General features: G+C 37.2%; 1 protein-coding gene across 21 annotated transcripts in view; it reads left to right on the plus strand.

The window, feature by feature from the left end:
- Positions 1 to 27,859, plus strand: part of CALD1 (caldesmon 1) — a 231,845-nt gene that overhangs the window by 57,638 nt on the left and 146,348 nt on the right. For 4 of the 21 annotated variants that reach the window (XM_063725548.1, XM_063725554.1, XM_063725559.1 and 1 more), the window contains exon 1: positions 12,736 to 21,328. The exons of the other annotated variants lie outside the window; for them this stretch is intronic. The gene's annotated coding sequence lies outside the window, so the exon portion shown is untranslated. Of the gene's footprint in view, positions 1 to 12,735; positions 21,329 to 27,859 lie in introns of those variants that run through there. 21 annotated transcript variants of the gene reach the window in all.

A 27,859-nucleotide genomic window follows, 5' to 3' on the forward strand; every position in this document is an offset into this window, starting at 1 on the left:
TGGATCTATGATAGTCTCCTTATAAAATTTCTCCTTATAAAATTTGCCATAATTACTGTTCATGTTTCTAACTATGTTGCTTGATACACGTAAGTTTATGATTTTTACATCTTAAAGCATATTTTGTCTGCTATTAATATTGCTACGACATGTTTCTTTTGTTATTTACTTATTACATAAATTTAAAACATTTTATTTTTAATATTTCTAATTATCTTAAAGTGGGTCTCATTAATAGCATATAGATAAATTTCAAAATCTAGTCAGAGAGATTTCTATCATTTAATGTATGAGATAAATCCATTATATTTGTTATTACGGATTATGTACAGGATGTCTGAAAATCTGAAAACAGGGCAAACTTAATTTTAAACAATATATTAGTCACATTTTTAAAATATTTGCTTAATATGTTTTCTTCAAGCTTCAGACAACATTTCAAGTAAAGTATCTTTAAATTTAAAGCAATGTCCAATTTTTTAACCCTAAAAAGTATAAAAAATACACTATTTTCTGAATTTCCAGAATTTTTAGACCCTATGTAATGTATTTATTGTACAAAACATATGAGCATATTATTTGAAATGTATCTAACCTACAGTATAAGTGTTTACCCTATATTTTCTGATTTTTTTGGACTCAAGGTAATTTAGTCTTATTTTTAACATCATATTTTGTATTTCTTCTTTCCCATGTGTATTCTTCACGTCTTTATTTTCTCCCTTCCTAGTGTTTTATTATGTTTATTGATTCCCTTTTAGTCTTTACTGTTTGGGTTATATACATCCCTATTCTAGAGAATATTTCTATTAACATTTAATATGCATATATTACAAAGTATAAACTTTATTTTCCCTCCAAACTATCTGTGTTCATTCTATAAGCTATTATTGTTTAATAATCTGTTTCATTTTTAAACCTTGAAAAATTCATTTTTTTTTAAACAGCCAATTGTTACAATAATTTACCAATATATTTTGTTGATTTCTTTGTTCACCCTTGCTTCTAGCATCTCACTCCCCATTTCTGGGTTCAAATTCCTATTTGATGAACTTATTCTTTAGTAGTTCCTTTAGAGAGTGACTTTGGGTTGTAAGCTCTTAGACTTTGTAAAAATACACTTTTTGCTTTTACGTTTAATTTAGACCTCACTCTTGGATATTTGTTTAGCTGAGTATAGAATATTTTTGCTTGGTACATTGAATAAATCACATTTTCTTCTCTCTCTCTCTCTCTCTTTTTTGAGACAGGGTCTCACTCTGTCACCCAGGCTCCAGTGCAGTAGCACAGTCATGGCTCACTGCAGCCTTGACCTCTGGGGTCAGGGGATTCTCCCACCTTAGCCTCCCGTGTAGCTGGGACTACAGGCACTCACCACTATGCCTGCTAAATTTGTGTATTTTTTTTAAAAGATGGTATTTTGCCATGATGGCCAGGCTGGTCTCAAACTCCTGGGTTTAAGCCATCCTCCCATGTCAGCCTCCCAAAGTGCTGGGATTACAGGTATGAGCCACCACGCCCAGTCAAGATATTATTACATTTTCTTCTCATATCTATTTAGGAGAAGTTGGCTGTCAGTCTTGCTGTCCTGTCTTCTGCCAATGTAATTCATATTTTCTCTCTGGTCATTTTTGTAACTGAAGTAAAAAAGCAAAATTTCCACACAGAGAAATATTCAGATTTTAAGTGTAATATATATGTGTGTGTATGTGTGTAGTATATATACATATGTATGTCTATATATAAGGTATATGTTTGCCATATATGTCAACATATATGTGTGTGTGTGTATGTCATATATATATATCTGCCTATATATGTCAATTTCCATTACCACATTGCCTACCTTAGACATCTACTGTTCTGATTTCTATCACCATAGATCACATGTGTCTATTCTTGGAATTCATATAAAGGGAATCAAATAGTATATATTTTTTGTCTGGTCTGTTTTGTGCAACATAATGTTTTTATGATTCATCCAAGTTGTTGCATGTATAAGTAGTTTATTTTTTAAACTTCATGAATAATATTTCATAGAATTAATATACATAACTTGTTTTCCATTGTCCTGTTAATGGTCATTTGAATCGTTCCCAGTTTGGGATATTATGAATAAAGATATAAGAGATGCTTCTCAACTTATGATGGGGTTATATCCTGATAAAGCTATTGCAAGTTGAAAATATTTTAAGTTGAAAATGCATTTAATACACCTAACCTACTGAAACATCACAGCTTATCCTAGCTTACCTTAAATGTGCTCAGAGCACAGTTGGGCTAAATTATCTAACACAAAGCCTATTTTATAATAAAATGTTGAATCTTATGTACTGCATATCACTAGCCAGAGAAAAGATCAAAATCTGAAATTTGAAGTACACTGAAATTGCAACAGTTCCATACTGTTGTAAAGTCAAATCTTCATAAGTCAAGGACCATCTGTGTAAGATTCAAGTACCGTTTTCCATGTTTGTGTGTGTAAACCCAAGTTTTTATTTCTTTTGGCTAAAACTGAGAAGTGGAATTGCTGAGTCTAATGTACATGTTTGACTTTACAAGAAATTGCCAAACTGTTCACTGCGGTGATGCTGTTTTTAACACTTACAAGCAATAAATTAGCATTCCAGTGGCTCCCTATCTTTAACAACATTTGGAGTAGTCAGTCTTTCTAATTTAAACAATTCTAGTAGTTGTTTAGTGGTATCTCATTGTGGTCTTATTTTGCATTTGTCTAATGACAAATGATATTCAGCATATTTTTCGTTCTTATTGAACATATGTGTATCTTCTATGAAGGATTTATTCAAGTTTCTTGCCCAATCTTTAAATTAAACTGTTTATTATTATTTTGTAGGAGCTCATTATACTTTCTGGATACAAGTCAGATATATGTATTATATTAATACATATTTTCTCCCAGTCAGTGGCTCACCTTTTCATTTCCTTGATGCTGTATTTTGATAAACAAAAGTTTTATATTTTAATGAAATCCAATTTATCATTCTTTAAAATTTTATGGCTAGTTATTTTTCTTTTCTCTTTAAGAAATATTTGCATACTCTAGGTTGCAAGGACCTTCTATTTTAAAAAAACTTTTAGTTTTTGTTTTTATGTTTAGATCTGTGGTCCATGTAGAATGAGTATTTGTGTATGGTGTCAGATAGCAGTTGAGTTTCATTTTTCCCATTTATTTATCCAATTGTTCCAGAACAATTTGTCAAAAAACCTTTTCTTTATGAATTGTATTGACTCCTTGTTGAAAATCAATCATCTCCTGCATAGGTGTGGTTCTATTTTTTTTTTTTTTTTTGAGACAGTCTCACTCTGTCACCCAGGCTAGAGTGCAGTGGCACAATCTCGGCTCACTGCAACCTTCGCCTCCTGGGTTTAAGCGATTCTCTTGCCTCAGCCTCCTCAATAGCTGGGATTACAGGTGCAGGCCAACACACCTGGCTAATTTTTGTATTTTTAGTAGAGACGGGGTTTCGCCATGTTGACCGGGCTGGTCTCGAACTCCTGACCTCAGGTGATCCGCCTGCCTCAGCCTCCCAAAGTGCTGGGATTACAGGTGTGAGCCACCACACCCAGCCAGGCATGGTTCTATTTCTATAGCTTCTTTTCTGTTCTATAGATTCATTTGTCTATTCTTACAAATACCAAATTGTCTTGATTACTGTGGCTTCATTAATGTTAGACATTGCTTGTTACCTTTCTACTGTTGGAGATAAGGATTTAGTACATTCATACAATCTCCCCATTCAATATGGCATCTTCCCCATACTTTCAATATTACAATAATTGTATGAATACTTCATAGCTTACCACAGAGTATACTATGATTATATTTTCTTTCTATATTACCACTTTCCTTGCTACTATCCCCCATGATTTAATAATGACTTCATTTCTTTTACCTGTTTGTTTTCTATCATTAATGCCTGCCCCAGGGTATCTGACAGGAATGTCAAACCCTTTTTAATACAGTCAAACACATCAGGTAATTTGTCAATTATTTTTCTTTAAAGAGACTTTTCTGGAAACTTCTTGGCATTTTCTAGGTTTGGTGCACAGCTTGCTGTTCTAAATCTTCACTTCACAGTCATCTGAGGCATTTCCTTCCTAGGACTGAAAGGAATTTCCTTTGTATGTGGGCTGAAATTTGAATCCTCCATTTCCTGGTTCCCATTATTCCTCCTTCTTTATACTCTTGTTTTGATGAAGAAGATTGTCTAAGAGCATCTTGAACAAGGGTCCAGGGAAGACAACATTTCTGAAAACTTAATTGTTTTTAGTATCTTTGATTTAAGACGTACTTGATGAATTTATTGGCTGGGCATAGAATTCTAGGCTGGAAATCATTTTTCCTAAAACTTCCCCAAACATACCTGCATTGTAACTGACCAACAGGTTCTCCTTGCCCGCCTCCTAGACAGAGCTGATTTGTCAAGATGGGGAATTGCAATAGAGAAAGAGTAATTCACTCAAAACTGGCTGTAGGGGAGACCAAAGTTTTATTACTGATTACTGCTAAAATCAGTCTTTCTGATAATTCAGGATGGGAATTTTTAAGGGTAATTTGGTGGGTAGGGGGCCAGTGAGTTCGGAGTGCTGATTGGTCAGGTCAGAGATGAAATCATAGGCAGTAGAAGCTGTCTTCTTGAGCTTAGTCAGCTCCTAGGTGGGGACCACAAGCCCAGATGAGACAGTTTTTGGATTTTTATTCATTCTGAACACTATGGACCTGTTCAATCCAGAAAAACACATCTTATAGTTAGAAATTTTCTTACGTAATTTTGATTATAATTTCCTTCTCCTCATTTCCCATGTTCTGATACACACACTGTCTCCTCTGTCACTGAATTATTGAGAGCTTGAACCTCCTAAACCAACTCTCTGATTTTGTATTTTCTTAACTATATTCTACTTTTCTGTATCTTTTTCTAATTTTTGAGAGTTTCCTTAACTTTGGCTATATATTGTTTTTAGCCATAGTATTTTTAATTTCTAAGGGTTCTTTGTTTATATAACATCCTGATCCTCTTTCATAGATACAGTAGTTTTCTATGCCCCTGGAAATATCATTTATATTTTCAGTGCCTTTCTGCCCCTGCCTTATCTGAGTTTTCTCTGTGTTCCTGTTTTCTATTATTTGTGCTAGTCTCTGTCTTTCATTCTTCCCTCAGAATCCTGGTGATCCTTGGCTGTCCATATATAGGAGCAAGGCAGTAAAAAGCTGATTAAAAGCTGTGGGTTCAGGAGTGCTGGCTGGCAGAAAATGGGCCAGTTGTTTTTCTTCCCATGGCAATCTCCAAATACCCATATCTCTAGATCCTTTTTCTTGAACAAGTTTATCCAAAGATTTTCTTTTTGCTCTGTTACCCAGGCTGGAGTGTAGTGGTGTGATCTCAGCTCACTGTAACCTCTGCCTCTTGGGTTCAAGTGATTCTCCTGCCTCAGCCTCCCGAGTAGCTGGGACTACAGACACGTGCCACCACACCTGGCCAATTTTTGTATTTTTAGTAGAGATAGGGTTTCCCCATGTTGGCCAGGCTGGCCTTGAACTCATGACCTCAAGTGATCCACCCTCCTTGGCCTCCCAAAGTGCTGGGATTACAGGTGTGAGCCACCACACCCGGCCCCAAAGAAGATTTTCCAAAACTCTTCCTCTGAGTTGTAAGCAAAGGGTCGACATTCTGAGAAGTCTTAGGGCATTACCTGCATTGTAGAGCCATCCCCATGGGATAGTTCCCCCCTTTGCCCTTGGTAGGCCCTGTCAGTTTCACTGGTTCTAGGCCATGTTTCACATCAGTGTCCTGGCTAGAATTCCTAAGCAGATAGTTCATATTTGCTTCCCATTCCCTCCCACAAAAAGGGGTTTTTCTCCCCCCAGCCCACAGTTTAGCTTCCTCATTAGTAGGCTGTCATGGGTAGAGTGTTTCCATTTGTGTTCATAGATGAAATGCCACCTTTCTAGCTTGTGGCTTTACACAGGCGCTCAGTTCCAGTTTTCTGCCATGTTACCAATGAATGCTATCATACCCTTAACTCAGGCCAACTTCTCTGTCTTTGAGTTTCCTCTGTATTCTGGAACCTGGAGATGTTCTTCTCTTGCTTACAAGCTCATTTAAGTGTGGTTTGCAAATGTTTTGCTCATTTATTCTGCAACATTTATGCATTTGAAGCAGAGTAGAAATGCTTCTTGGATCTGCTTAGTCCATATTGACCAAAAGTCTAAAGTTATTGATTCAGAATTCTGGACTCTGAGAGCAATCAGTAAATTATAGTGCCTCGGTTTGCTTGTGTGTATGTTATCAATCCTTCGCCAACAATTTTGTCTGTTAAAAAAATTCCTGTTTGAATTTTTATCATACTTATTTTCCTATATCTGTCCACTAGTGTAACACGGTGGTCAAAGGAGAATTTTTTTCTGGTGTTTTTCCTGTCACAACATGGCTCCCAAAGAGTAGATCTAGTAAATGAAACAGATTGCCTTGGACTATCTCAATAACCATTGCCATCATTTTTCCCCCAAATTTCACCTATTTATTCATTCAGCTTGCATTATTAATTGAGGAAAATTAAATTATCTAGTGGAGATTTAGCCTTGAAGGTAATTTCAGATATGACAGCTGTGGTGGAAGATTCTCAGTTTGTATGCAAGTGGAGAAGCATCATCATGGGTAGAGGACTTAGCCCCTGGTCCTAATTTCTATTTTTCCATGCTCAACCTTTTAAATAGAAATGAGTCTTGTAATGGGAAAAATGGAAATATTGCTCCTTGAGGATTTGAAGAATATGAGACCTGAAGACCTCAGATTTTATATCTACTAAAACATTGGCACAACCATGCAACATTCTTTCCATGATACCATGACTGGTTTATTGAGGAGTCTCAACTCACTGGGGTATAAAGAAGAAATGATTTCTATTTTTCCCTATCAGTACTGTTCTGTGTCAAACTTCCTTTTATTACTAGCTACAGGGGGCCTTTAATTACATCTCTGACCAGTTTCTAAACTCAAGAAGGATAAATTGCTCCTACCCTCACCCCACTCCCTCAGGCTAGAGTCTAGTGGCTTAGAATTGTAGGGTTCTGGCTCTTAAACAACTTCTTTTCCTTCATTCCAGTGAATAACCCTAGAATATGGGGGAGCATGAAGAGGGTGGAGGAAGAAGAGGTCTGTACTAGACTTCCTATAATAACTGGTGTTATGAAATGACCTAAGCCAATCTGCCTCTTCACAGTTGTCTGGAGTGGAGTAGTGCGATCTCAGCTCACTGCAACCTCCACCTCTCTGGTTTAAACAATTCTCCTGCCTCAGCCTCCTGAGTAGCTGGGATTACAGGTGCCCGCCACCACACCCAGCTAATTTTTGTACTTTTATTAGAGACGGGGTTTCACCATGTTGGCCAGGCTGGTCTTGAACTCCTGACCTCAGGTGATCCACCTGCCTTCGCCTCCCAAAGTGCTGGGATTACAAGTGTTTTAAGCTACCGTGCCCGGCCAATTATCTCAAATTTTTAGATGTAGGCACCATTTCCTCCCAGATAACCTCAATACCACGTGATATGTTACAATGGAAACAAGTCTCAGAGACTAAATTCTGCCACACATGAAATAAATAGGCATAAAAACAATTACAAAGCCTGTTCCATACATTTGGTAAAGTCCCCATTCCATCTTTTTTTTTTTTTTTTTCCAGACAGGGTCTTACTTTGTTGCCCAGGCTTGAGTACAGTGGTGCAATCATGTTTCACCACAGGCCCAAACTCCTGGGCTCAAGCAATCCTCCCACCTCAGCCTCCCGAGTAGCTGGGGCCTTGGGCATGTGCTATCATGCTGGGCTAATTTTTTTTTTTAAGTTACTTTTTGTAGAGACAAGGTCTCACTATGTTACCCAGGCTGGTCTCGAACTCCTGGGCTCAAGTGATCCTCCCAACTCGGCCTGCCAAAGTGCTGAGATTACAGGCGTGAGCCACCGCCTGGCCCCCATTCTATTTTTTAAAGTGCTCTGACAAGTGCTTTTGCACTTTAAGCAAAAGATCCACTCCCTGGCAAGTGTTACAATATTCTAATGGCAGAGCCAGCTCATGTTCTAGTCAGGCCAGAAACTTTCATTAAATGGGCACAGGCCTGAATAGAATCCTAGATCTATGGCATGCCTCTGAATGCTGGGTTTGTCAGATTTCTTAATCCTTGTACACACAAGGATGGAGATGCCTGAATAAGTCTTTCTATCCAACCCAATCACGTATATTGAACACCCACTCATTTGCCTGGTGAAGCATTATTTCTCTGTCCTTTATGCCAATTTGCAGACCTTCAGGTATGGATTTAGAGAATGATATTGAAAACATCAATATTAGGCTTTCTGGAGTGTGTACTCCTGACTAGAGTCCTTCATATGCTAACAGTTCCTAGGGTGCAGATTAGAATTAATTTACATATATTGTCTGCACTGAAGTATTTTAAAACAAATTTTCAACAATATAACATTGGTGACAATGCTGAGCTAACTATTTTAGGTGATGCGGGGCTCATTGCCAAGGGATAAAAAAGTAGTTGAATATTTTAGGATGAAAATAAACTAATGTTAAGAAAATACTACAACCAGGAGAGAGACTATCTCATAGAAAATCTATATTTACTAAGGAAAGAATATGAAGGCTAGAATCCATGAGGATTTTATGTTCCTCCCAGCACCCTACTTTTAAGCTGAAATTACCAATAAAAGTTCATGAGAGACATTGTAGTATAATACCGGGGACACAGGTAGTATACCTACTATAATCCTGCTCATGGGCTCTTGCTAATGAATCATGGTTTTAAATTCTTTTAAATTTTTATGGTTTTAAAATTCTTTTTAATGTAGTATTTTGGGCAGCTGAAGCTGATGGGTCAGAATTGATGCATAAGAGAGAACTTCATTGTAATACAAAAGTCACTGGGTCTGTCCTAGCTGTGAGAACTTAGATAAAATATTGAATCTTTTGAGCTTCCATTTCTTCGTCCACTAAAAGACAGAGGTGAGGGGTGGGAGTTATAAGAACTAAATGAAATAATATAAATAATTTGGCCACTGCCTGTTGAGGCTGGATAAATATCAGTTCCCTCCTCTTGTAGCCACAAAGTTTCAACTAAGCTGATATGTTACATTCTGCTCATGTCTTTTCCAGGAGAACTCCATCTAGAACAAAATGTGCATTCAGCAAGGTATAATTGTGTATGTTTTTACTGTCAGTTTTAGTCATATCTGTCATTTTTTATTTTCCAACATGAAAACGGACGTTTAGGATAGTCACATTGGAAAACAAAGAAAATAAGATTAAAATTCCCTCAAATCAGCTTTGGAGCCCTAAAATATTAATGCCTTGACAGCTTACTCACAATCACAAAAGGCTGTGAGCCAACATTCGGCTTTGTATTGCAGAGGTGATGAGAACATATTTTCATTTCTAGAAAAAAATTAAGCTATACAGACAGAAATGGGACATGGGAGCCAAATTCCACAAGAACACCCTTGAGTTTAAGGGTTTTTTCCCCCATCTTTTGACAATATTTAGAAAACCAAAGACTATAAACTTTTAAAAGGAATCTTGGATGACTTACAGAAATAGTAAGGTCACCAAAACACTTTGTAGACATTGAATTTTTATAAAAGTATTTAAGTTGATTAATATTATTCTCAGAGGTAGCATAAACTTAAGGATCGTAAATGCTTACTAAAAGTGAACATATTGGGACTAGTTGCCAACTGCTGCCTAATCAACCCAATTGGTCCAATCCTGCATTTTCAGTGAATTGACTTAAATCCTACTCATATGAAATAAATCAGTGGTCAGAGATAGCAAATCTGCCAATAGGTTACTCTCAGCTGTCTTAATTAGTGTTTCCTACATTTTTCCAGTTTCAGGTACACATTTGAACTGCCAGATTACACCTGGCAGATTACAGCTGATGGAGGATCTATTTGCCCTTTATTTAGTTATATCATAACTTATGTACAAGAATATGTATTATGAGCTCACTGTTAGTAGGGTACATGCATGCTGTTTTTCAAAGAGTCAATATCCTCCTGCCCAGCACCCTGGGACAAGAGTGTCCCCTGTGTGATGGCTCCCTGGGGAGAGAGCTACAACAATCATTGAACTGGCCATCAGAGGATCAAACCATTGACTTTATCTTTAGGGTTCCTCCCATGATAGCTGAAGATCTTCTCTCTTTCTGCACCCACATGAGTGTGGGCCAATTTTTGAAATGGCAGCAGTTTCATAAAACCCAAAGTTTACCTGTGAGGCCTGCTCAAGCCTTCATTCTGTGCTCAGCCTTTGCATTCTCAGTCTGAGAATGCCTCCCATCCTCTTTTAGCTGACGATGCAGCAGCTAGGTGTGTGGGAGTTAGCCTCTTGGCAACTCCTGGGCCATGGAGGAATGGCCAACCACCCAAGTTGCCTACAGATTTTCCCAAGCACATGTCTATCAACATGTGCTGTCAGCCAGGCAGATTGTTTCGATGGTCTTGGATGCTTTTCCATTCACTCTGTACTGATTGAAAATTAATCCATAATTCAAGGTTCAGCTTATATACCTCCACCACCTCCTTATTGCCCCAGTGAGAATAAATGGTTCTCCTCTTGGGTTGCCACAGCACAAACCTCTGTGTATTATATCTGACCAATAGGGTTTACTACTGTCATCTCCCTACTTCGTTAAAAGGCAGGAACAATTTTTATCGATCCTTGTATATCCTTCCCTCAATTCTAGTGCCGAACACAGCATCAGACACAAAGCAGAGGCTCAACAAATGCTGAATTGAACTGAATTCAATTAATTGAAGAAAGGGTTGTTTACTGACACTGTAGTAATACTTTTAATATTATCCTGCCTCGCTAGGGAATCTTCACTGGGAGCAGGGGTCTGGAGTACAATCAGAATCAACTGGACAGTTTTCCAAACTGTACAGGCTAATGGTAGTGGACTGTGTTAAAAAGCTATTCAGGATACTCTGAAATTATCCCTGCTCACATCTCACCAATACTTAATGCTAGTTGAGGACTTTCAAAGAACCCTCCCTGTCCAAAATACATCATTCAGAATCTTCTGTTTAGCTCTCTTCATTTTAATGAAAGTCTCCTAAAACTAGTCCTGGATGTGTTTTCATCACACTTGAAGTTTAATTAACTGATAACTCAGGCACAATGGAAATACTTAGATAGATGCTCTTAAATTACATTTAAACAAAACTATTTACAAGCGATCTAGTAAAAATCTGTGTCTTTAATGGGCTATTTTTAATGTTTCCTAAACAAATTATTGCAGGTGGGCCAATTTTCCCTCTTTACTTGTTACTTAGAAGTCCATTTGGACATGTTCTACCCCGATCTGGTTCTCTCTCCCCACTGGCTACAGAATAGTGTGTTTTTGTTTGAAAGGGTCAAAACATTAAGAATGTGACATCCAAAATATGTGCTATTTTTTTTTCCTGGAGTCAAAACCCCTAAAGTATAAATCCTTTTTAAATGAAGAAAGCAGTGCCAAAAGGAATGAAACATATTTGGTCCTTCTCCAAAACAGAGAGATAGCACTGAAACAGGAAGTGGATGATTTAAATATCCACTCGGCATCTTGGCAACATATTTATGTTTAAGGGACTTAAGGTTAAAAGGTTTTTGTCTGGCCTGGGAACACTCTATCTTCCCTAGGGTTTGGAGGTTTGGGGAAAACTTTTAAAAACTTATCAAATATTTGCAATTAGCGATTTTTTGGAGAACAAATTGTTACTGAGAATGTCATAGGAAATGTTCCCTATATGCTGCATGCTACCATTACTCTCCTACTTCTTATGATAATCTCTTTAGCCACCTAGCTTCACGTGGTAGAAAGTTATTGTTTTATTTTCTATAAAGAAAGAAGAATGTGGTTCCAGTTCTTGTAACTACTTCTCCCAAAGTTGGAACTACACAGAATGACTGAATACGCAGAATGCAAAATTGGGGTTCAATTGATTTTGTGTGTGCTGTTTCCAAGGACCACTTAGTGGCCCCATTCTTATAGCTAGAAATCAACAATATTGGGAGTGTTTACACAAGGAAGTAGGCCTTCTCCTACTTCCCACCCTTCAGAGATGACAGACCGCTATTATCCATTTACCAGCACACCACTGGAAAGAATAGTTAAAAAAAAAAAAAAAATGAGCTCAAGGTTTTTGGTCTAAAAGACTGGAATAATGATGTTTTCATTTACCAAACTTAGGAAGAACATACAAGGAGGAACTATGGGAGTGCAAGTCAGTAGTTCAGCTTTGAACATTTTATATTTGTCATGACAAATAGGCATTTGATTGGAATTGTTAAATAAGCAGTTGGATATACAAGTCTGGGGTTCAGGGAAGAGGTTGTGAATATATTTATTTGGGAGTCATGCATTTGCATGGTATTTAATGCCAAGAGACAAGACGAGACCAAGCCAGTGAGTTATTAGATAGAGGAGCGCAGTCCCAGGATAATTTTTAGGGTCTTCCAACATTTAAAGGTCAGAGTAAAGACCAGAAACCAGCAAAGGAGACCAAGAAGAGTGGCCAATGGGGCAGAAAGAGAACCAGGAGGGTGAGATGTGCTAGAAGCCAAATGAAGAAAGGACTTCCAAAAGAAGGAAGTGATCAACTGTGTCAAATGCTCATGTATTAATTAAGATGAGAATTGAGAATTGATCATTGGCTTTGGCAATGTAGAAATGTTGATGATCTTGAAAAGCATCAAGGATGGTAGGGAAAAAGCCTGATTGGCATGGGTTCAACAGAAGATGGGAGGAAAAGAACTTGGAGCAGTGAATAGAGACAACATTTTCAGAATTTTTGTTGAAAGAGGGGCGGAGGATTGGAATAGGAGCTGGAGAGTTGTATGGGTTTAACGAAGATTTCTTTTTTTCTCTTAGCTTAAGATGAGATATATTTTGACATGCTTGTATGATGATGAGAATAATATAATAGAGAGAGATCATTGATGATGCATAAGAGAGGTGACAATTGCTAGAGCAATGTCCTTGGGTAGATAAGAGAGCATGAAACCTAGAGCTAAGTAGCGTTGACCTTCAATAGGAGCATGGACAAATCAGGCATCGTTGCAGGAGTAAAGACAAACTATCTGGATTCAGCTATAAGTAGATTGGAACATATGATGGTAGAAGCCTGTGATGCTCTTATCTGATTGCCTCTATTTTCTCAGTTCAATAAGGAAGCAAATTCTTCAACTAAGACTAAGTTAGGGAAGCAGGAGGTTTGGAGACTTTAAGGCAACAGAGGATGTTTGGACTTGGGAAACAGCAGACTTGCCAGGTAGCACTAAGGACCCAGTTGACATTACTGGTAACAAATTTTAAGTAAAAGCACTTAGCTTAGCTGCGTGTTTTCCTCCAGCTGGATTTAGCTGCCTGCCTGCTTGCTATATGGAGAGCAGTGTTTAGAGTGATGAATCAGGGGATGTCAGCTGGTAAAGGGCGGTGGGTGGCTGAGGCATGTGGGAAGACAAGATCATTGGAGGACAGAAGCCCAAGGAACTAAGAGGCCAGGGTATTAGAATGATCACAGACATGAATATTGAAATCTCTGAGAATTATGGCAGAAGTAGCATTGGAAAGAGTTAAAACCAGGAGCTAACATCTAGAAATGAAGGGAGGTAATGCAGGGATCAGGAAATGACTGCAACGAGGAGGGCTAGAGGATAATATTTTCAGGAAGGAAAATAGCTATGGAGCAAGGAGACCATTGCGTCTACTTCCAGGCTCTGTGATACAAAGGGTGTGGAAGCTGTCGGAAGAGCTATAAATCATGAGAGGAAGTATAGAGCATGAAGTTGCAGGGAACATTCAAAGAAGGGTTTGAGATACAGGGTCTTGGCTAATGACTTATCTGGAGTTCCAGAGAAATCAGAAAGGGGAATGACATTGGGTCAGAGTAGGAGATGCATAGAGCCAGTTGGCTATGGGAGTAGGGGTTCCACAAGGATCTGGAAGTCCTGGGGGTCTTGCAGAATGTAAGGCATCATGCAGTCAGTCCCAGTGGTCTCTCATGAAGAGTGTAGTGGTGAGACTGGGACTGCTGTGGAAGGATTTCCTTCCAAGAACACACAGAATTCTGGGGCTCCCTTTCCCCTCCTACTGAGGTTGATTGGAGGCTTGGGAAGGAGTTGGTTACTAAGAGCACACAAAGCTCTGGGGACCACCTTCACTCCTCTAACCCTAAGGAAGATGCTATTTATTCCATACCTTGTTTAATGCTTCAGTGCAGCTGGTCCACAAGGGTTTGCTGTATCCAGAAGAAGGTCAGATAAAGAGTGAAGGCACACCCCTGTTGGAAAAGAAGCAACAGTCTCTCTATGATTGTTGATTCACTGTTTGCCTGTTGACTTCTGGAATTAACACTCAACAGAGTCAAAAAACCTGAGTATTGGTCTTGACTGAGTGTCCTTGGATAAATGCCTCCCCCAATTTGAATTTGAATTTCTTCCTCTGTAAAATAAGGGAGCTGGATCACATGACATCTAGGTTCCCTTCAAGCCCTGAATCTGAGTCTTTAACTGTGGCTTCCTAGCTTTTGGGTTTGGCCTACATTGGCCCCTGGTTCCTACCCTTTATTCTCAGTTTTGCCGTGGTCTAGCTTTTCATTTCTTATGTCAGGAGCGTGGGCCAGCCACAGTACTTTTGACTAGATTGCTTGCTGTCCCTTAGGTAACTGTGTCCTCATCATGTCCAGACAAGTGATGCCAAGGATTGCTGCAATTCTAGCTGGCCTTTGGGGATGAAGTGGGTTAGAACCCAACACACACTAATATGGTTGGAATTTAGGCTGTGCATATTGTCTGAGAAGCAACTATCAAATTGCTTGTATGTCTGTGACATAAAGAACAAGAAGAGATGAAAGGAGAACATATACTCCATGTTGTCTCTCCAGCTGGTCCTCAAGTTGTAGAATTTCTGCCTCTTTTTTTCCCAGTGCTAGTGGGACTTCCCAGTCCCAGTGCCTCCTGGAGAAGTTTCCCCTCATTGTTCCTGGATAAGGAAAACTCTGCTTGGGGTTTTGGTATATGTCACTCTTGCTTTGTGAATATTTACTAAACATGGTTTTGGCTGTATAGCTCTGATGCACTGTAATGATATCATTCACCTATCTGAAGTCTCACTGTTTAGAGGGGTGACCCTCTAAACCATTTCTTGTGGTTTTTAAGGTTGAAGGAATGTTTAACTGAGCCTATGAGGTCCTATACCAAAATTTTACCTATCTTCTGGAAGCTAGTAAGGCCTAGGATTTTTACTAAAGTGAAAAATTCAATGAATTAGTGGAACTGAGAAATTTGGTGTTTGAACAAAATGCATAGAGAAAATGAAAATAGAGACAGAATACGTACCACCATTTACAAATATACAATATTCTCAAAAGAACCAATTATCAAATAAAACATTTTAAGATATCTATCCTTTGAAAAACAAAGCCTACTAATTTTTTAAAAACTATCCTCGAACTGGCATATATTCCCTTTGTAAAATATCAATTCCTTAAGAATCTTTCTTTCAAAATAGCAATTGTGATAACCAGGGTCATTCACTTGTGAACTTGTCTTGTCTCCTCTTAACTAGATCCAGAACATTTGTTTCGCTCAGTGCTGTCCTGCTTTCCCTCAGCCTATCTAAAGTTTTACTAATTTAGTTCAGTTGTATAACTTCCCTACAGTGGGAGTCATCTCCAGCTTTAAAATTTTATTTTTCTGGAATCATGCAAGAGTTTGTTATGCACAAATATGGACTATAGGCTTTAAAAATAAAGCCAAATTTTACGTCAAATTGGAGTTTATCTCAGTGTCTGATTATATAATGTGATGTTGCAAATCAATAGATGTGTCCCTAGCACTGCATCAAGTAAGGATGAGGAACACAGGGGCCATGTCAATCCAAGAGCTTCACAGTTTGTCCACTGGCAGCCATTTATTGAAGGAAATTGCTAGAGTTCTTGGATTTTCCACTTATTAATTTTCACATGCTGGAAAAGGTGCAAATTTGACTAGTTCCATTTAGTTTGCAATTTAAAAGCTACCCCAAAATATTTGAAAGAGCTTATGACATCATTCTTAGATCATGTGTACATGCTCAGAAACCAAACTTATTCCTGAATAGCCCCTTTCTCTTCAGCCAATTTAAGCAATCAGTAGACTGTTTTGTATATGCAACATTAACTCATTTGGAAGATTTATGCTTATGTTGTTGCTCTGACTGAGCTGGTCAGAGGATTTTAGAAGTTTCCAGGCGAATGGGTAAAATATAGGGAGTAAGCACACTTTGAAGTGAACTGTGCCGTCATAGGATCAATGTATTCAGCCAGACACTGGAGAAGACATTTCCACTGTTTCCCATACTAGTTACATTTCATTGACAATCCCATGGCTTCAATAGGTGAGACTCTACTGTGTCAGAAGGTAGAACAATGAGCTTCAGTCTCCTTGAACTTCTCTTGTGGAACCTGTTTCCTTCCTGGCTTTATTACCTTGTCAGAGGATTAGAGATAATTCATTGAATTCAATTATTTGTTGTCACAAATTTTATAACAGTATTGTAGAGCACAGACCAATGGAGAGCTGTTCCCATTTGCTAGGATGTTGTTACTTCTTTGGTTTTATTTTTATTTAATTTTTTTTATCTCTGCTATTCTCCTTTATGGTCAAAATTCTAAAGAGTGCATCTTTGGAGGAATGTAAGGTAGGCAAGCTTGCTAAGAGCTTCTACGAGACTACCTTAAAAGAAGACATATTTAACAAACGGAATCTCAGCATATGGATATAGACCCTCTTGAGCTGGTTAGAAAGGACTTTTTTCTTTATTTGCTCTTTTTGACCACTGATATTTATTTTAATTTTTTTCATTTTTAAACATTTTTATTTTGAAATAAAGTAAAAGATTAACAGGAAGTTACAAAATAGCATAGAAAGGTCGCAAGTACCCTTCACCCAGTTTTCCCCGGTAGTAACATCTTGCATAACTACAGTGCAATACCAAAACCCAAGAAATTGACATTCGTATGATTCACAATGTTATTCAGATAAGAAAGTATTTTTAAAACAAGAAATAATTCATTACAACCATGGGTTTCCTCTAAAAACTGTCCCTTTAACTGAAAAATACCTGATTGTTGTTTATTCAGTACTTCTCCACATTTTGCAGAGGCAAACAAAATCATTTTTATAAATCCCAACCGATGAAGGACAGAACAAAGTCATTGTTCTATTTTTCAAAGTATACAAAAGCTAAATGAGAAAAAAATCATCTGGGAAGGCAGAAATCCATTGGTGCAAAGTTTTTAGAAAGCTAAGTGAAGTAGTAATTATCTTACTCATTCCATTATTGAAGATCTCTTCAAAATTTTATTCATTTGCAATAAAATTGCAATAAATTCATTCCATTCTATTACAATAAAATTTTATTTATTTACAATAAAATTTCCCCATATATTTCTAAAAAGTCACAGTTTTGTGGCAACAAGATTAGAATTTTCAAACAATACTTTTTGTCACACTTGCCTTCAGCCCATTTTGTTATAACCTCATCTGTAATAAACCCAAAATAGTTTATTCTTTTTCTTTATTTCTTGGTTAACTGTTTTTGAGTTTTATATGCACAGATAGCATTCCTTGAAGAAAGAGGCAAGGTATACATACACACAGTTGGGTTGCTATTTTTTTCTTACAATGTATTTATACTGTTGTCAATTTAAAGACCAAAATATTCTCAGGAAAATACAATATTTTACTTTTTAAGGTTCATATTTTATGAGTAATAAATTTAGTTTTGAGGGATAAGATGGAAAACCATAAATATGGAAGCACTCTCTTAAGGTCAACATTAAATCTGATAATATGTAGAATAGATTTAAGACTATTTTGAAGTTTCAACTAGAGTTTCACTCAGTGTGCTTTCTTCTCAGGTTTTAACACTAGTTTACAAAAGGAAAAGTAAATTGCTTTCTGGTAACAAATTATTGCAGAAGATCTTCTACTTAAAGCATAGATGCATTTTTTTTTTCATTTACTTCTCTGTTTTTGAAGGGTTCGATGTTTATTTGGGGGAGGTTTATGTCAATTGTTTAATCAGAAGCAGGCCCCAGAGTTTGCCAGTGATATTTTGGAATGTAGGGTCTACTTCAAAGAAAGGTTCCATGTCTCTTGACCCAGATGAAGCCAATTTTTCATAGTGAAGAGCAAGGTAATTCGATTTTCTTTTTCAGAGCAAAAATTATTTTTAGACTGAATTTGATGGGTCATATTTCTCTGCTCAGTAAATCTTGCAATTATCACTCCACGCTGGAAAATGTAACTCAATAACCCCCCATTGCGCCAGAGCTTCTGTGGGCAGCCGAGCTCCAAGAGGCAGCTGGACATGATGTGAAGTTGGTGTCTATGACATACTACAAGATGGAAACCAAGCAGTCAACCAGTGGCAGTAGTTCACATGCCAACATTTTTGTTTATTTGTAATGGAAAACTTTAGGAGGAAAACACAGGGGACTGGGTGCCGGGGGTGTGAGGTAGAGATTTCAATCCTGTTCAGTCACAGGAAAATCCAAACTGGCCACGCTAAACCAGATCCAAAATCCCAGACTAATCTCCTCTCCTCTTCCTTCTGTGAGTGTTTCTGATTTCACATAAGGCAAGAGCAACTGAGAACAGGTAGCCTGACTAGATGAAGTAGGAACCGTCGTGAGGCCCAGGAGCAAGAACAAAAGGCCTGAAGTTGTAGAACATGCTAGAACATGAATGACAGTCTCTGGGGAATTAAGAAGCACTCTCCATTCTATTCCATGGCCTCTTGCTGACCTAATTCCTAGTCTTCCCTCACGTCTCACCTTAGGATACCACTTCCTGAGGAAAGCTTAACAGACTCAAGTTTGACTTATTACCTTTCTCTATGCCCTGACAATTCTTGATACCCTCTCCAGAGCAGGGTTATCACACCACATTATAATATTTAATATTGACATCCCTACTGGACTGCAAGCCTAATAGAACTGGGGCCATACCGCTCAAGTTTACAATTGCATGCTTTTTGCTTAGCACTGTGTCTAGCACACAGGAAATGCTTAATATATATGTGTTGTTTATGTTAGCCATGCCTTAATGTTTGGGATGCTCCAGATGGCTTAATGAAGTGTTTAACTATCTTTACAACTTCAGCTCAGTCCAATGGTATTGAAATCATCTCTACCAAGTTTAGAAAATTCAGTCAGCATCCAAGAAGCCCTTGTAAAAAACATTTTAGTACCCAATGATGACTACACATAAACCCTCTAGCTCCTGAGCCAGATGTGATGGCACATGCCTGTGGTCCCAGCTACTTGGGAGGCTGAGGCAGGAGGATTGCTTGAGCCCAGAAGTTCAAAGCTGTAGTGAGCTATGATTGTGCCACTGCACTCCATCCTAGGCAACACAGTGACATCCCATCTCAAAAACAAAACAAACAAGCAAAACCCTGGTTTTAAGAAAACAATGAAGATAGCTATGAAAATATACACTGGCCTATAAATGTAAATGCTAAAAGAGAATGGAAACTGAAATAATGGATCTAATGAAAATCAGGCATGGTTTTGAAATTTTGTTAATGTGCTTCTTTTTTCACCCTTCTATTCACTTTAGTTTGATTTTCATAGAAATTCAGATCTAAGAGAGAATTTTGAGTTCATGTCTACACACACGGTAACCAGAAACTTCTAAGACATACTCTCAGCCCATAATGATGAGGGTGGTCTGTCTACATTGTAAGAAGATTAAACTGACAGATCTATGATCTTGTATGTATAGATGGACAATGACCTAAAAGCTATGCTTAAAATTGCCCTGGAGCCATTTTACTCCTGAATCTGTTGGTTTCCGTGGTAAAATATTTAGTTCTATGTTGTCAAAAAGATGAAAAATAAAATCTAGGAGAAATCTGTCATGGGTAGAAGTTGGTGGAACACATTTAATCCACCAGATAAAATGCTTCTGGTCTAAAAGCTGCTGAAAGATACTTGAAAGTCTAGATGTTGGGTGATCTTATCTAGATAGCATTATAAGATATACAAAATATTTGAAGTAAAATCATATTACAAGGAGAAAAATCATTTTCATTGTTCCTGGAAGAAGTCTTTCTGTCTACACTTTACCCACTACAAATGTTGAGATGTTCTGAAGGACTACCTTGCACCTTTAGTAATTAATATCATTTAAAAATTAATCTCTTTTAAAATAAGATTTTCCATAAATGCTAGATGCCCAATTTCAAAGGAAAAATCTATGTGATACTCTGACATATTGGTCAAATATTTTATTCCGGGGGACATGGTGGGTAGCAAGGGGTGGTCGTGGACTGTAGGAAGTGTTGACTTCAAAATATATATTAGCATTTCCATTATTTTAAAAGATTTTTTAAAAGACTAACAATATAACATATGGACAAAGGGATACATTCCTTAGAAAAATTTTAATGGTAACATGAAACCACAGTAAACAGTGAAGGAGAGGGGAGGAGAAAAAAGATGCAAACTATTTACTTTCCCTTAGAGGCTAGAATGCAGTTGTTTTCTATTAAACTTAGATTACATTTATGCGTAACTGACTCAATTATAAAATGAAAGCTAAGCAACTGTTGGAATTTGTGATTACACCATGTAAATGTTACATACCTTGGCAATGTAAAATAATAATAATATAATTTTTTAAATAGAGAAGAAAGAGACTGTAAGAAAAAAATGTAAGTGTACAAATTTCCCTATGATTTATAGTAGGGATTCAGATAATGTCTAGTGATAATATCTGTAGTTAAAACAACAACAAGCCCAGTCTTTTAGTTTTTTTCATAATTTTAACTTTTAAAAACCCATATCTCGTTGTAAAGAAACATTTATCTTTAGTTCATCAACTTCTATCACTGAAGCTGTTTCTCTTTGTTAAATTATTGTAAGTAATATTTCTAAATATTAGACTACATTTATAAAACTATTTCTACCTATCCATCTATCTATTTTTATATTTTTAGAGATACCCAGAATTTTATTCACCAAATGTTAACAATTAATTTCTGAGTGCTAGATATAGGTGATTTTTTTAATGTTCTTTATACTTTTTTATGTTTAACTTTTTAAAAGAGTCAATGACATTTTATTTTATTTTATTTTTATTTTTTTGAGACAGAGTCTTGCTCCGTCACCCAGGCTGGAGTGCAACGGCACAATCTCGGCTCACTGCAACCTCTGCCTCCCAGGTTCAAGTGATTCTCCTGCCTCAGCCTCCTGAGTAGCTGGGATTACGGGTGCGCACCACCACGCCTGGCTAATTTTTGTATTTTTAGTAGAGATGTGGTTTCACCATGTTGGCCAAGCTGGTCTCTGGTTCCTGACCTCGTGATCTTCCCATCACAGCCTCCCAAAGTGCTAGGATTACAGGCATGAGCCACTGCACCCTGCCAAGAGTCAACAACATTTTAATAAAAGAGATAGATGTTTATAGAGAGAGATAGTTGACTCTCTCTCTCTTTATTTCTATCTATGATTTCCTTTTTTCTTTCAAAAGTTTAACAATTAATTCTTTAAAACATTGGTTCAATTGTGGCACACCGACCTCTCCTGTTGGCCAGAAACTTATAGGGGGAAGTCTCAATAAAACTATTGAGTCTAAAATCACAAAACAGCTGACAACTTTGTGGCACATCACCCAATTCTTGCAGACAGTGCCAACCCTTGGACAGGTCTATATTATCTTGGGCACGAGACTGCTTGCTAAGTTAAGGTTATATATTGAAGAGAAATCAGATATTTTTATTTCTAGAATTTTCTGTTTGATGAGGGACTGTTGGCTATCTTTTATTTATCTTTTATTTGGGCCAATGCCTAGGCCCAAAAGAGGTTTACCAGATGTGAGGGAAAATGTTATTTCTGCTTTATGTGGTGAGTGATAATGGGTAAATGGGATGAAGGGAAACTTTCCAGAATTTCTAGAATCATATCTTGTCTGAACAAGATATGAATTGATCAGTTCACTTGTCAAACAAGAAAGGCATTTGTATCTATCCACAAATTTTATTCTTCAGTTGAATTCAGAATATAGTGATTTTTCATAAGAAATGACAAAACTTAATAAGTTATGCATTTGTTAAAAAAATACTAACTTGTCTAGCATAATCCTGGAATCTCAAACATATTCTGTAGTTGTTTTGTGAGTGAATGCTAACACTCACTGTAAATAAGGCATTGATACTTCCTTGTATAAAAATATTTTAAATTTCTAAAACCTCTCATCGTACCATCTCCTTTTCAAACTTCCTCCCCAAATCTTCAAACAACTTATTCTGCTTCATTTGAAGAGAACTAAGTATGGTTTTCATTCATTGCATTTTTCTATTATATTTCTACACTCTACGTTCTATTTGGCAATATAGTTAGTTGCCTTTATCTCCCTGGCTAGATCATGTGTTCTTTGAAAGCAGAAACTATGCTTTGATTTATCCCTGCCTCTCCACTGTAACTAGTTTAGTACTTTACATGTAGAAGCTCTGTACTCAAGTCAACAATGTGGAATTGCCTTAAGATGAAATTGGTGAATAGGTCTGTAGAAAAATGACTTCTCCGTGGGTCACCCTGCCCACCCCAACTGTCCCTCCACATGCCCCCTTAAAATGCAAAATTGCTGGAAGCTTGGGGAAGACGTATGCTTCTTTATGTATGTACATATCATCTCAAAAGGAAAATTTCTGTAATTTTTATCTAAAAGATGCCTATGAGAACAAAGCCAAACAAGTAGCTAAGGCCCGAAGCGCTCAATGGGATGAATAAAATATCTCAATATTTACATGGTTCATTTTGACCGTACCCACAGGGCAGCAAACATCTGCACGAAAAGTAAAAAATTCAGCCTGTTAGATGACTGGTTGTGAAGAGCCAAACATTGGGTATCATGTCATCCACATGTCTGGTTGATTGTATATGAATTGCCCCCTTTTTATCCAGATGGCTTCAGCAATAGATAAAGCATGGAGATTTTTCCACATTTTACATGGTGCTTGGTGTTGTAGAATTCAGCCTTTGTGTGTTCTTTTTCCCCCGTCTTGCTATTGCCTGGATCTCATTAGGAACCATTAGTGATGTAATACTAAACCTATGGAATCTTAAACATGCTTTTAAAATCCTGTGGAATAAAGATGTCTCCTACCAAACCAAAAATGCAGTGGGAATAGACAAAGTTACATTTCTTCAAGAAAAAATGACTCATTTCATAGTTCCCAAACTGTTTTGACTGAAGCTTCTCAAAATAAACTTTCTGGAATATGGAGCCTTTGATGTCTGACTTTGAAAAAAAAAATATCATTTCTCAAAAATACAATTCAATCCTTTTGGGGTGTTCATGTATTTTTGCAGATTAACTTACTTTTATTTCAACAAGTGAATGACACAATATTAAATAGTCATCTGACAAAGAAAGAAAAGTATGTTTGAAGTGGTCTTAACTCCTACATAAACCAAATATAAAGAACATGCCATATGATTTTTTAAATTGCCACAAAAATAGAATTTTCAGAACATTACCAGAAGGGGGATTTGGTCCATTAAGAATAACAAAACAGTTTAGATGTCATGAAAGTAGAAGATTAGGAGTGCCGTTAAGCTTACTAATGAGATTTTTGATTCATATGCTATTTCCTAGGCTAGGCAACATTTTTAATTTTTCACAGTCTTGAACTTTAATCCTTGAAGGGTAATTCAAGTTTCAGAACTTACATACTGCAATTTGTTTGGGGTGGCAATTTGCCATTGATTTGCCTCCGGATTCTTTTGTTCTCTTTCAGCTGGGGGACTCAAAGGTGGTCATTTATTAAGTCCAGGTCTACACATGACCACTGAAACAACTGGTTTTCAATCAAATCTTCTAAATAATCCAACCATTTTTGTGCAGTTGATCAGATTGATTTAAGACATCCATTGCTCTATTCAAACAACAGTGAATGAAATAATTGTATGACTAGACAATCTTTACTTTTCTTTCCTCCTCCTCCTCCTCCTTCTTCTCCTCTTGCTTTTCCTTCTCCTTCTCCTTCTTCTACTTCTTCCTCTTCTTCTTCTTTAATGAGAGTTTCTGTTTGGAGTGGCAGAAGGATTGGTTAAGATGTGCATTCCAGCTTCAACTCTTCCACCTCTATCTGATGCTTGAAAAGTTTCTCTTAACCTTTCAAGCCTCATTTTTCTTATCTGTAAATGGAGAGAACAAACGCTCACCTTGTGCTATGTTTGGGACATTAAATAGATGCTGTGGCATTTGATACACAATTGGCCTACAATAAATGCAATTTTTTTCCCAATTCCCCCTCAGTTGTACATATGGAGTTTTCTGCTTTTTTTCATTTTCTATTGTGATGATAACTTCTCAACAGAAGGGTTAAAAGAATATTTGACACTCATTATATACGCTGTTAAAGAATATTAGAACTAGAGATATACCTCACTTGGTCAGATCTGAGCTCCAGGGCCTGATGTCTCTGATGATGGCAAGAAGAGACTGTTGTTGGAATTTGTGTTATTCTCTGAGACTTTAAAAATACTACCTTTCCTTCAGAGGCTTTTAAATATCTATTATGCAGTAACATCTCTAAACTACTCTTGAACCTATGCACATTTTTATCATGGTACCAGCATTGAAAGTAATATATTCCAAGTGTTTAATACTTATAATGCAAAGAGGTTTTTCTATTATTTGACCTAAAATCATCACTTTGAAGCTTTAAGATTTAGATAAAGTGGGGAGAAAGGGGGATAGAAAAAGGAGCATGGGAAAAGGGGTAAGGTAATTAACATTTATAAGATGATGGCCAAGTTTATTAGAAAATAGATGGGGTCATACATTTGGGTAGACCTGAGCTTCACTTCCAGCTCTGTCTCATTCCAGGGCATAGAGTTGTTAAGAGAATGTAATGTACCCGCATTAAAATAAATTTGCTTTGTTAACTATAAATTTAAGTTTGGATTTCCTCTTTCCAAGCATTTATTTTTATAAGTGATTAGGGTAATTTAAGGTCTTTAAATTGCTATAAAATATCTAAGCATTAAAGAGGGGTGAGAAAAATTAGCATTTTAAAATTCTCTATATAAGGCTAATTTTGTAGTCGAACTTTTGGATTTATAGATATTTTATGTATATTTTCCCAGAAAAAATGCGAAGATTTCCCTTTTGGTGAAGTCATTTAGAGTTCATTGTTGGTTGGTATAATCTACAAAATTATATTCAATTATGCAATTAATGTAACATATTACATCACATAATAACCCAAGGTCATTTTATACTTACAATAAAAAATTGTTTTGACCCTTCCTGTAGATTAACCTCCCAAATGATTTATTGGTCATTAATAGCTCAATTTTTAGACCCAGGGGTCAGAGTTCAGGGCATTGCAACTGAGAGCAGATCCCTGTGCAGACTGACCAGAGGAGCCTCGGGTATGCTGGGGAGAAATACAAGCACGTTTCTCAATGTCTCAGGCTATCTTTTCCTTCAGTTGCACCAACACCATCTTAATTCAGGTTTCAAGAATCTCCAAACTTACCTACACACTCTAGTTTAGCCCTTTCAAGTATCATTCCATCCTATAAACTGATTTTAAATCTTCCCAAACTACTGTTTATATAAAAAAAACTTAGTCTCAAAATCTTCCCAAACTACTATTTACTTTAAAAATTTTAAATTAAAGAGGGGTGAACAAAACCAGCATTTTTAAATTCTCTATATAAGGATAATTTTATTATTCTATTGTCTGCTCCAAATAATAAAGTAAAAAACTGATGTCCAAGGACCTGGTCAATATTCCTGCTTTCTCCCACCCTCCCAGGCAGGCTTTTGAATATACTCTCCCACGACCACAGCTGCCCATGGCCATAACTGATGTGTTTCTGTTCTGCTGATGTTGCTCCTTCCTCATGTTTGAAATATTCTCACACCTCCTTTCTAGTTATCCAAATCTTAACTCTTTAAGGGCCAATCATCTTCCTGAAGCATCTCCTAAGTACTCCAGCCCACCTAATCAACATACACCAGAGCTTTTCTAGTCCATTCTTCAACTTTTTACAGTTTAGGAGACCCAATTTGCAGAGTTTGTGACTTGTCTGAGGTCACAAAGCAAGTTAGTAGTGTCACCATGACTTAAAATTAAGGTATTTTACCACGAATACTGTTGCCTGAATTCCCTAAACTAATCATGATAACAGACATTTTACTGATAATATTGGTTTTGTATTGTTGGTTCATTGTTCCTAAGTATGAAATCTGGATATGCCCAAATTGTTCCTGGATTATTCTTTCATTTCAGATCCAAATAAAATAATTGGGGCCTCCATCTCAATATTTCTGAGAATCCCCAAGAAAGAGATAAGGTGGTGGGATGCCTTATATTTTTGTCACCTCCTGCTCCAAATTCCAGTCACACATTTACATCCTCAGTCCAACCTCTATCAGCTTAACTCTAAACATGGAAAAGTTCTTTTTTTCTTCATTCCCACAAAGCTGCTGCATTTAACAGACTTTGATGAATGGTTTATGGCATTAAAGTACAGCCCACACTGGATCACAGCTCAAAATTAAATATTTTAATTTGAGAAAAAAATTAACTCTTTAGCTCTTTGCCTTAATTCTCTCCCATGTGATTTTGGGGTGGACAGGGCCATTCAACTTTTACAACCACAAAGCAAGGTCAGGATATTTATGTAAACAAAATATAATAGTTATCTACCCTGGGCTTATGCCCTTAGTAACTCTAAGAAACAACAGAAGTTTTGACATTAGTTTTTCTTTAACTTGGCCCAGATTGAAATCTTAGGCAGATCTCCCTATCTCAGTGGACCAGGACAATGTCAGGAGCCAATAGGTATTCATTTGCTACATTCTTAGTTGGGAAAATGAATCCAGCACTATTTTCCAGAATGTAGTAAGATTAGGAAGAATCCAGCACTATTTTCCAGAATGTAGTAAGATTAGGAAGAGAGTAAAAGCAGAAAATGGGCGTTTTTTGCCATTTGCTGAGCTTTTTCTCCATACCAGGTTCTATACTGTTATACATATTACCCCATTTCACTCTCACAACAACCATGCAAGGTAGGCATTCTCCACTTTTCAATGGAGCAAATAAACAATTTGCCAAAGTCATCCAGTAAGAAAGTGGCACAATCCAGAATTCAAACCCAGATCTGCCTGACTTTAAAAGCCTTTCAGGACTTGGCCAGATGACAACGGCAATGGCCCAGGCACAGGAAAGAGTGAGGACCATATCAGATCACATGATATTCCAAATGTACAGAGTGCTGGGAGTCAGACTAAACAGAAATATCAGTCAAAGGTGTTACTTGGGGAAGGTGATGGAGGGTCCATGATGGACTGAGGTTCAGATAGAGATGACTTTTTTTCATTCATTCTTCTGTTTAAAGCTACCGGATTTAACACAAACTCAGGACCTTCTACAGAATCTGAATTGGGTATCCCCAATTCAGATTGGTATCCCCAGGTCACTTAGTTTTTATAACCCAACAAGGGCAATATATTCAATAGACTATCACCAAGAGCCTTTCTGAGCAGCTTGTATTTATTCATCTTGCCTGTGACTGGGCAAAGGGGGCAGGTGTCTGGCTTTTGTTACTGCATAGAAATACAACTTTGGTTTCGTTGATGTGAACCGATAAGCACTGCATGTTAACTGAAATCACACTATGTCCAAACAGAGGACTCCGTGGCACTTTTCTTACTAAAAAGTTGTTAAGTTTGGCAATCCTCACTCTGTTCCAGTCAAACATTTTCTTAACCATATTAGGTT

This window comes from Pongo abelii, chromosome 6, assembly GCF_028885655.2.
Source record: "Pongo abelii isolate AG06213 chromosome 6, NHGRI_mPonAbe1-v2.0_pri, whole genome shotgun sequence".
In the NCBI taxonomy this organism is placed as follows: domain Eukaryota; kingdom Metazoa; phylum Chordata; class Mammalia; order Primates; family Hominidae; genus Pongo; species Pongo abelii.